Source organism: Anser cygnoides, chromosome 16, assembly GCF_040182565.1.
Source record: "Anser cygnoides isolate HZ-2024a breed goose chromosome 16, Taihu_goose_T2T_genome, whole genome shotgun sequence".
Lineage (NCBI taxonomy): Eukaryota > Metazoa > Chordata > Aves > Anseriformes > Anatidae > Anser > Anser cygnoides.
In genome coordinates, this window is record NC_089888.1 from 6,843,144 (window position 1) to 6,855,000 (window position 11,857).

At 37.5% G+C, this 11,857-nt stretch overlaps 1 long non-coding RNA gene across 1 annotated transcript in view; it reads right to left on the reverse strand.

Moving 5' to 3' along the window:
- LOC136786496 (uncharacterized) overlaps window positions 1–9,430 on the reverse strand; it is a 94,728-nt gene extending 85,298 nt beyond the window's left edge. Inside the window, exon 1 of the long non-coding RNA XR_010825345.1 lies at window positions 9,340–9,430. This is a non-coding gene — a long non-coding RNA (uncharacterized lncRNA). The remainder of the gene's footprint in view (window positions 1–9,339) is intronic.
- Between the last annotated feature and the right edge of the window lie 2,427 nt (window positions 9,431–11,857).

Consider the following 11,857-nt stretch of genomic DNA (forward strand, 5'->3'; position numbering starts at 1 on the left):
AATAAAAGAAAAGCTCCCATGATAAGGCTTTCTATGGCAAAACACAAACTTAGCTCTATTTTTAACCACAGAGGGGGATTATCCTCATCCCCCTCCTTCCTTCATTTCATGACTACAGCATTATTTGAGAACATACCAAAGAATTTATACAAAAATCCATAGGGAAAATAAAATAATAGAAAAAGTATTTTCTAAAAAGAGAATAACAACCATCACTTCCCCGTCTATGGGAAATGGGCATAATGTGCAATCATGAACACTCACCTATGGAAAGCCCAAACTTATACCCAACTAGTCTTGGAAGTATGAAGTCTTTGCAAGTAGGCTTTTATTATAATAAAGTACAAAACCAGGAATAACTTAGATGTATTTTAGATATGCAGTTACTCATTTCAAAATCCAAACAGAAGAATTTTTAGTATTCAAGTGATTTTAAGAAATCAAAAACAAGTACTATAATGGACATAGGGGGAAGAGATCTGCTTTTCCAGATTTCATTTCTTTAAATCAAGGATTAGACTTCTTACTTGTTAATGGTATATTCAGAATATGTGTCAACTGAAAAGAAGCAGTTGGAAGTCTACAATGCTCTTTGATGATTTAGATGACCTTCAAATAGTCCCAATTTAAATAGATTTTAAATGGATCAGGGAGGATTTCAATTATTTGGCAGCACTGTTTTCAACTCCTCTACTTCAAAAATGTATCTTTATGAAGCCTTCACAATGATTTCTGAAAGAAAAGTGATTGAAGAGAATTTATCGGAAATTGCATCCATCCATACACAGTAACAGACACCACAGGGTTTTGTAAGAAACAAGCTTTCTGCACTGCCTCTGAATCAGATAGTACTTTTTTTTTTTTTTAAATGATGATTCTTTAAAAGCTGATTTTGCAAGATGCAGTCATCAGTGTTAATATATTCAGTTAAAAAAGACAGGTGATTATATCAGCAAGTCTTTCGGTGAAACAATTTCCTTAGGAACAGCATCCTGGAATCTACTATCCAAGAAGTCTCACAATTCAGGTTGCAGATATGTAACATCAGCTTTGACACAAAAGGAAAAATTTAAGTTAAAAATTTATACATTATCTCAACCATTTTTTTAGCTTGTTCAGTGGATGCTTCATTTTGGAAGTATAATTTAACTGAATAACAAAAGAAGTATAAACCATTTCATGAGTGATTGAGACATATACTGTAAACACTGCAGACTTTTATTCTTTTAGTATTATTCTTTTCACTACCTTTAAAGAAAATTTATGCATATTTAAAAGTCTAATGTTGAGAAAAAAATGTAGACACAAGCTTTAAGCATATGTCAGTCCAAAGAAAGCATAGAAAGTAGTCAATCCAGCAGAGGGGAAGATTTTAATTCTTAATTTAGCGTAAGGCACAAGCTGATGACAAACGCAAGTAGCAGCAAGTCTATGTTTTATATTACAATTCCTTGGACCACTTAATCTTTTTTTTTTTTTTTTTTTTCTCTTTTTTCTGACCAGACGATATATCTGCCCATCCTAGAGCAAAGGTCAGGTGTGTATGCCCTGTGGACACAGACTAGCACATACCTTCCCTGTCTGCCTGTTTTCTCAGTATGGACGTTGCTTTCGTTTCATGAAAGAGAACTTGGGAAAGCAAACACATGATCTCACGTTAAGACATCATAAACACACGGCACCATTTATGACACATAAGGGCACTATTGATCGCAGAGCACAACCCTGACTTCTTCAAGCCTGATCGATTTCAATGAAATCTTGCTAGAGAAGGGAAAAGAAAATAATCTCATGGAGACCTTTTCCTTTCTTTCTGAGCATTTCTCTGCAGAATTTTCACATATGTATGTTCAAGACAGGGCCAATAAACATTTCATACTGTAACCTGCCAATTATTGTATCTCACAAAAACTTTGTGGCACCCTGATCTCATAACATATTCAAAATGCATGTGAAATGCCTTCAGAATATTTTGTGCATAGTCTAAAGGTTTGGAAATAAAACAGTTGCTGTATCGTATTATACTGAAAATCCCATGATCCCATTTCCTCTGTCACCATTGCAGGATAAAAGAACCCTGATTGTGAAGTGTTCTTTCCTGAGGAATCCATTAAAGTGCAAGTCTCTGTATTTCATCCAAGTCCTGTGTTCATCTCCCTAGAGTGGATCACAACTTCTTTGTGTCACTTGCAGTTTCAGAAAACAGTGTTTGCAGAGAACATGTTCATAAATACTCTTTTTAGCTTTCCTTGACTAACAGCAAGATTAAGGCTGAGTGAAGATCGATGTTATTTGAGGACAATTTACTAACTGGGGATGAGTAACAAGAACAAACAAAGGTAGATAGAGTAATATCATAGAAGATTTAGAGTACATTTAGGCCTTTCTTAAAATATGTAGTTCAGAAGGAGCTTGGAAAATTAATCTGAGGAACCAAAGCAAACATTCAGCTGAGAAAAGTCAGCAGCTATTCACACTGCTGTATGTGGTGTCATTTTCTGAACATACACACTCACGTCAAGCTTCAAAATCAGGCAGCTTAAGTACAGTCAGAGAGCAAGTGAGCATATTAAACAATGCCAACACTACACCCCATCTCCATGTTTCAAACTGGGATTCTCAACATTACATTAAGAGGGTCTAATAATCCTTGGAAATTTGGTTGAAATTCATGTTGTGGAGAAACAGCACAAGAAGAGGACCAACATCCAAAAGACTAAACATGGAGATTTAAAATAAGAAAGGCAACTTTGCTACCTTGGTGCAACTTATTGATGCTAACTTAGTGGTTTGCACAGCAAGCACAAAGCAGCAACTACAGTAAATAATTCTAATAAGATTTGCAGTGATGTGTGATTATCTGCACAATCTACTTTAGGTGTACAAAGATTAATTCATTCACTTTACTATGAGCACTTAAGAGGGAAGCGTATATTGAAAAAGAAAGACACTCTATAGTCAATGGAGGGAGAAACAAATTGAGAGGGTGATTTGTACTGGTTCTTTTGGATGGGAGTAATTGTATTCTGGAGATGTCTGTCTCTGTTCATATACAGGTGAACTAACAATCAGTTAAAGGAAGGCACCACAACTCACAGCTGTATGAAGTCTGCCTCCCATTATTTCAGGATCTGTTTGTGGGTAGACAACTCCCAGCTTCCTGGGATACAGGAAACTCAGATAATGTGTTTTCTGTCCTTAAAACAAAACGTGATAGCATTTTAAACTGTGGACAGATTTAAACCTAAGACCTTGTTCACAAGGTGGAAGTGTTACTGAGATGTGTGAACTTTTTTCTTCAAATCAGAATGTTAAATTTATTTCGTGGATAGATTAAAAAGACAAAAAAAGTTCTGCCAGACCACTGAATCATGAACTTCTATAGAAAAAAATATTGACAAAAATATGCAAATATAAAAAAAAGGAAATTTTATTCATCTCTCTCAGATTTTTTTTTTTGTGAGAACATTAGTAACATGCAGCACAAATGCTGTACTCGAAGTATACATGCTCAGACTGTACAAACACCAGAAATCAAAATACTTCAATTGTAATTTATCTTTCCCTATAGAGCAGTAAAGATGAGCTGAATAGTCACTAACCTAAGAGTTTGAAACCAGTAATACAAAAACTTTTATACAATGTACTTTATTGCAAATCAAATGCTATTGCTTTCAGGACAGTACTTATACTGGCTATTTTTTTCCCCCTAAACTACAGAACATTCAAAAATTTAACCTCTTCCAGAATATAAGCAGCATGAAATAACTCTGGAAAGTCTCTGGTTTGACTCTGAGCATATACTGCAAACTGAATGAAGAGAATCCTAGAGAATATTAAGTTAACAAATCTTCTAAATGAAATTTTAAAATCCTCACACAATTCTAATAATAGTCATTTAAATCTCTATGATTTTTAAAGGGCTTAAGAATGATTCTGCAAAACCCCTTTAATTGCTGGTGAAGTTTGTTGGTTTCATTTCCCCCACATCCTATGGCTCTGCCCACTGAAGGGTCATGAGAGCATGGCAGTTCATAAACATTTCTTTGGGTTTCTACAGAACGCAGGGTTTATGTCCTCATGAAACAGAATTATTTAAGTATACAGATCTTTACTGCAAATATTTTTACAAATGAAATATACAGATTTTTTTCTTTTTAAATGGCTCTAAAGAGAATAATATTCATAGCTCTGTAAAATCTACTGGCTGATCTGTAACCCCTTGAAATGACTTGTAGCTTATTTGCAAACCTCATAACACTTCAATTTCATGCCTGTACTGTGAACTCAAACTGAAAAGAAATTTCAAGTATTTGCTCTCTCGTTGCCCACAGCATAGTAACTCTCACAGAGGTGAGCAGGCTCTGCCTGCCATGTGTCCCATGGTGGTGGCAGCACGTCCAGCATCACAAACTACAGGGGTTCCACATGCTGGTTGAGGACACATTGTTTTTTCAGTGCTGAAGCTGCGTTCAACCCTAGACTTCAACAGTTTTGTAAGGAAAATCATTTATTTGGACAATCCACGACCTGAAATGTTACTCCTGCTGCCTTGATGTGTTTTTACTGTGGAGAGATTTCATTAAGCCAGTTGTAGGCTGTAATACATCTAGATAACAAACTATAACTTCGCTGTTAGTCATGCTGCACAATTTGGAATGAATAGTCTACCAGTCCCACTACCTGACAAAAGTTACCATAAAATGCTCACTGAGCAATCTAAAAGAAGTTAGCATGTTAGCAAAACAGCTTGCTCCAACCCACTCAGCTTCCTGTGATCGTGAAGCATGACCACATTTTTAGCCTTTGGAGGAAGCTGTATGCCTGAGCACCAGGTCAGCCTGGCAAAAACAGACCTCAAAATTACAGGACTGATGGAGCCAAAAGGGTAGGAGTATACCTGGGCAACATCTCATGCTCAGCAGGAAGGACTTGGTAGCCCATTGCTCATGGCTTGTTCACTGTCCTAACCATGTTTGTCCCGGCAGAGCACCCACCTCGACCCTGGGACATGGCTCACTCTTTCCTTTCACCTCTCCCAGTGTAACAAGGAATTACCACATCAGGTTGCTTACCTAACTGGATGAGCCAAAAGATTTTTAAAATAAAAGAAACCACATACAAGCCCCTAATTCCTTTTTCCCTTTCCAGTTTTCTAGGAGTTTCTTTCCAAAATCCAGACATTTTCTGACAGGACAGTTGCAGGTACAAGTTTTACCTCAGTGCCTGAGGCCAACACTGCATTTCTGATGAGCTACTGACCAGCCATTCAGTGCTCTTCATTCAGGCAAACAGGATAGTCCCTATCCAGCAGTAAAGTTTTATCTGCATTGTGCAGGACTCTAAACACTCTCCTCATAACTGACCATTTACCCTGAAATTACTTCTCTTAACAGTCTTTGAGTGGCTGTCAAAAGACTTATAAACCAGTGAGTTCTGTCTATGCAAGTTGGGCAAATAAAAGTTTCACCATTACACATTTGAGTCTGTTACTTTTACCCAAATGACCTCAGAAAACAGATGAATTGCTCATGTTTTGGTTTTTTTTTGTTTGTTTGTTTTTTTGTTGTTGCAGAGTATGATGGAAACTGCTTTCATCCCTGCTTTCACCTCCAGAAGCCTCCCTCTCCCTGATCTGAGGTTATGGTCCCCCTGTCCCTTCTTCCCTCTCTGCTCCTCTTGCTAACTTCTGTCCTTTCCCACCTCGTTCTAGAAAAGTACCTCAGGAAGTTAGTGCACTCAGCTCCCACTGTTAACGAGGGGGGGGGGGTAAGAAAAAAAAAAAAGAAAGGAAAAAACCCACACCATGAAACCTCAGAGCCAAGTTAGCACATCATCTGCAGGCAATACGTTAAGGAGTGTTAATTCTCCTGCCTGGCACAGTACCATCCTTCCTCTTACTTCACGCCGTGCTCAGCTGGATGCCAGTGCTTTAGAAGAGGAATGCAGCCCCTTCAGAGGAAGTTTAGTAGTGTGGCCTGTAGCCATTTATACATACATCTAATATTAACAGAGATCTTCCCACAGACATGAAGAGCTCGCATTGTCTATTAATGTAGATGTATGGGAGCCCCAGGCTGATGGTTTTCTTCTTGTTTGTTTTTATTAGCTGTAGAATTAATCCTCAGCAGGTTTAATATCTGCCACCATAACTCCTCCAAAGATTTCAGATGGGTAAAATATAATCTACTTGATGGGTTGTGTGGCTTTGATTAGTAAAACACAAGTGGTTTTGATCAGCAGCAGTACGTCAGAATTACACAATTGTGCTGCCAAGCAATTTCTTGTGGTTACCAGAAAGAAACAGGGGCAAGAGCTGGGTGGAGCAGTGGGAAAAGCACTAAGGAGTTACAACTAGTACGTGTTTCTTCAGTTTGAATCGAGTGGCATGTCACTGAGGTTAGCGTGTACTTCCCTGCCTCAGATAATCATAAGCACTGATGTTCCCTCTGCAACATCCTGCTTAGAAATTTTAAGTCATCTAACGCACAGCATGCACTGTTTTTCAAAGCAGATATAAACTTTTCTATTATTTTAACTGTCAGAACAGACTGCAAGGAGCTTGCATCTTCCATTCACATTTCATTAGAGTATCTGAACATAGCTTGTTTTCTCTCAACGTTTTGCTGTGCAGTATTTGCAGAAAGTGTTTGACAGCAGAACAAAGCAGTCATCAACATATCTTGGGCTAAGACAATGACAACAACATTATGACAGGTTCCTTCATCTACCCATGCTTTTGCTGAGCCGAGTGATTTTTCAGCAGTTTTTATTATTTTTGTTTGTTTCTCAGGATACAAAAAATGAATACACAAACATGGCCAGCTATTTTAATTAGACATAGCAAAAAAAAAAAACTCAGACAAGGCCAGTTTGAATGAGTTTTTTAAAATAGTTTTGCACGTTAATTTCAGATCTATCTCAGATGTATTGTGTTTTCTGACTAGCATACATTTTAGATTAAACTCATTCAACTGATACTATTAACAGAGAGAAGCAATATTGGTAAGCTTGCTCTGTTTTTAAGACCTCTATGAATGTCTTAAGATCCACGATTTTGTTCACTTTTAATTGCAATCTTTATGACTTCAGAATGATATCCAAAGTACTAATTTTTGGTAATCTGAATGCAACAAGGGCATCATGCAAACTGTTCTTTTTCCCCATAACTCAAAGGTAGTAGCATAATATGGCAATTCCAGGCTTGGAGATAGCCTGACTTTATCCTGAAGAAGTTCAGGAAGCCTTTTATTGACTACAGGTCAAATGCTCAAATGGCCTGAACCCTGAATTCACAAAAGCTTCTCTCCAGAACCATATGAAGGAGCTTTGGGAATGGTTTTTAGGAATCACTGCTTTGCCCAAGCATGTCAAGTCACTTGACCTTCAGCACTGCAGCTGCACCTGGGGTGAGCTCCAGCATTTCCTGGAAACACAGAGCTTACTTAGCCACACTGCTTGCACTAAGTAAAATATTTAGTTGTTTAATAGCTAGCACTCTCACTGGCAATAATTACGCTGCCAAGATTACATTCTGTTGTTAAATCTTGTATTGGTTTAATTAAAAAGAGGTACTTTATTCTGTATTCTTAAGTAAAAGCTATCATAAAATAATTCCCCTAGCCAAGGTACCAGTAAGTTCACAAAGAAAGGCCTGTTTTGCTGTGCTATGGTGAATACAGCTATATTCTATGGTCTCACTGGGAGCACGCACAGATTAGACACTACTCAGTGCAGAAGGATAGCAGAACTATAAAAATATCTTCTATTAAATGTTCAGAAATCCTATTAACAACAGCCATGAATCACAGAAAAATAGGGCTAGAGAAATAAATAACACAAGACAGATATTTACACAGAGAATCTCTGCTTTTTCCTGTTATGTCTAATCACAATTTCCTCAATAATGCTCCTTTCAAAATGATTTATTGTGGAGCAAAACCTGAAAGTGTTATTGATGCTTCTTTTTGAAGAACAGGCTGCAAATATTCAAATGCTTTCTTTTTAACTAGTCATATTCTCCTCCTCTACCCCTTAATCTGAATTAACATCAAATTGGAAATGTTTGAAGTTCCTTATACTTCAGACAATAAAAATATATTGTTTCCTTATTAATTACATTGTTGAAGTGTATACAGTGAAAATGAGCAATCATGACAACAGACACATGGCAGAAAAATAAAATGGCTTCGAGGCTATCTGAAGAAAAACAAATCTCAAATCTATAATTCATATTGATGAAGACCGAACAGGAAACACTGATCAGACAATTGAGCGATATCAGAAGTAAACAAGGGAATTCATATACTGAGTCAGTACCACACAGATATGTTAAATAACAAAATGTCTCCCCATGGTCTCTAAGTCACCTCTTTTAGGCAAAGTATTACCCTATAGGTGGAGAATAGGACAAGTATGTAGGATTGAAAGAAAAAAAAAAACAATGCTTTTTAGTTTACCAGACTTCTTTGAACATCATGATAATGTGGTATCATGGACTCATGGAGGGATTTTATCACTACAGGAAAGCACAAAATTGAGCCAAAGCCTGCCATGCCAGCTGAGTTAAACCCCAGGTTTCTGATAGACAGAGAATTGAGGTCCACCGTCTACTGAGGACTGTTTCTCAGGTAGTCAAGTTACAGTCACATCTGATCACTTTGAGAGAGCAACTGATTTAAATAGGTATTTTTTCCACCCATGGAAGATTAGAGCTAAACTTCTAACAGTACAAAAGATTGCACGATAAAAAGTTCTAAGAAAATGTTGAGTTTGATGTATAGGGAAGTTCTTAGCTAGTTGTAATACTCTTCCTGAATTATACACCAAAAAAAAAAAAAAAAGGAAAAAGGTATATTTCAGTAAAAATCTAGCAAATATGAAGAAATCTTAGCTAAAGTCCTCCAGTATCTTTCAAAATACATTAAACCATGTTAGTGAAAAATCAATAACTTTTTTCTCTTGCTCTCAGTTTAAGTGAGTTTAAAGATGCTGTTTTCGGGTGACCTTATTGTGACAGCAACTGTTAATAACAAAAAAATATGGCCCTAGCAGGATTTGAACCACGCTCTTGGTACTTAAGCATGTTAGACACTTCATTTACATTTCTGAAAGTTCTTTAGATATTGCAGAATAGCCACCATATGATACCATCCCAAAATACAAGGAGAATCTGGAGCAGAAAGGGGGATGTGCTGACAGTGATGGAGGTGGTGATAGTGATCACCGCTTCTGACATCTTCCAGTGTCCAGTGCACTAGATCAGATGTGTTTGAAAACCCAGATGACTCAAAAAAAAAAAAAAAAAAAGCAGATAAGCAAATCATGCTCCACACATACCTGTTCTACCAGCCTAGTAGAAGGCCAATGGGACATTTGGAGGATGGTGGACGTTCCTTGTTTCCAGACAAATGCTTTCACGGGATGCAACTCTTCTACCACCTTAAAAAAAAAAAAAAAAAGTATTTGATGTTTCTGTGACTGCTGTACACCCATTTTTGTTTGATGTTATGTACTGAAAAAATGGCCAGAGCTCAAGCACACAGACCAGTGTCCTGTAACTGAAAGACATCCTTGTTTGTGTCAAATGCAAGGGAATGGGAAGAGATTAGACATCACGGTGAAGGGAAAAATAAAAATAAAAACCCGATGTAGCTTTTATTCTAGACCTGTAGAGTCCTGATCAAGGAAACATAGCTTGCCAACATTTGCTATCCCACTTAGCACTGGAAACATCTAAGTATGTGGCAATGGCAGGTAAAACATCACTAACAATTTCAGCTCTCCCCATCCATCATTTCATTCATCCATCATACTGAATTATTCATTATCATTCTGCCTAGCCCACATGCTGTAGCTCCTCTTCTGTAAAGAGTTTGTTTACCAAGTTTCCTCCCCAAAAAAACATTAGTGAAGATGAAGAAAATAACATTTCCATACAGAAACAATAAGCTTTTACCTGTAATACCCATGGAGGAAAATTCACTTTGACAAGCTACTGCTTGAACTTTATGAGCATCTTGAAGCATCTTGTAATCAAGCCTACAGAGCACTGTCTGGCTATTAACATGCTTCTGAAGGATAGTTTGTTGTTATTTTATTTCAAAGCCTTTTTTCAGGACAGATTTGTCTTACATTGATGATTACGAAGGCTATCAGGATATACCCATTATAGCTCCTTGAAATCCACTCTTGAGCAGCTTCAGAAAGTTTTTCAGCATTTCACAGCAGCATTATTTTAATTTCGGCACAAAACAAAGACAAATTGCATTGTCTTCCCCCTCTGCACACATCCCTACATCATGGCGATGTTAGTTATGAATCAAACTACACAGCCTTTCAGGAGATTTTTTTCATCATGCCAACTCATTACATGAAGCAAAAATTAGCATTAAATAATACATTTAAATAACAAATGCGTATAGCTTTTGACCATTTTCCCCTTATTACTGCTAGGAAGTACAGCCACCCTGCACTTTGTGAACCTGCCTGATGGTGCTGGTTCTTTACAGGGACCATGAAAGAATGGCTCTGAAGCCCAGAGCAGGAGAGCAAACTGACTTCTCTGGTCCTCACAACAAGGATTTTCACTTGCTACCTCTCTCTCAAGCAAGTTGCTCTTTACACATCTGAGGAGAGATCCTGTCTGCATACCCGTGCACACTGAGGACCAGCAGACAAGCTTTAATTTTGCTTCCTGATGCCTCAGTCTGACATGCCTGAAAGGAAGAATTGCATTAGACTCATGTTCTTTGATTCAGACTCAATTTGATTTCCACCAGAATGCCAATAAAGTGCTACTTTCAAGCATTTCATTAGAAGAGCTAACGTCAAAAGCTTATGGCTCCTGTGTATGTAAAACAATTTAGGATGCCATTTTTTCTGAAAGACAATCTACAAAGAAGGACAAGTTCTTTCTATTTCATGTTTTCCAGGAAGGTAATACCATTCCAGGGGCAGGATTGTTTTGGAGGCTAATTATGCATTCCTGCTGCAGGTTTAATAACAGCAGCATTTCAGAGTGCAGCAGCAGATACAAGCACAGCCAGGATGAAGGGTCTGTCAGCATTTCATGATAAAACATTATCTGCACAGGGTTACAACATGGTCTGGCAAAACACTGATGTGAAAGAGGACAAGTCAGAGCTGGGAGAAAAATCATTCAACCAACATTTTAAAAAAAAAAAAGTAACCCTATTTATCTGAACATCTTTTAAAGATAGACTAGAATACCAAAAGCACCACTGAGAAACAGTTCTTCTAAATCTACACAGAGTTTATACAGTTAAATGTTCCCATGCCTTGCTATATGTTTAAACTGGGTGTCCAGCGAAAAAGCTCAGTTTGCAGAAGAAACTCATTCAAACACATTAAAAAAAGGAAGAAAAAAAAAAAGTCCAGGAGAAAGGACTCAGTTTAGGCACAGGGTGTTGACTTCCCATCAAGACTGAACTGTAAGCCTGAACACTGATTACTGAGTCCCTACAAAGAGGAGAAAATATAATCTAAACCTGGGGGAAGCTAAAAAAAAAGTCCACCACCCCCCAGAGAGGGAATGGAGATGGACCTGGAGCTATGCAGTAATGTCAAGAGGCGGAAACGAGCTCTTCCATATTTCCCTCCACTCTCAAAGGCCATTTCTAGAAATAAGGGCTCCAGAGGGCATTATGTAAAAGTTGAAACTACAAAGCTAATTTTATTTATTTGTTTGTTTTAAATATTCAGAAATTCAATTGACTGATGCTTTTGAATACTTCACCCGTTAACAAATAACTGTGCCCTGGAAGCTTGAAAACTACCTTGCTCACACATTGAGGGAGTGAGAATTAGCAACCTGATGTTTCAGCATGTTGAATAA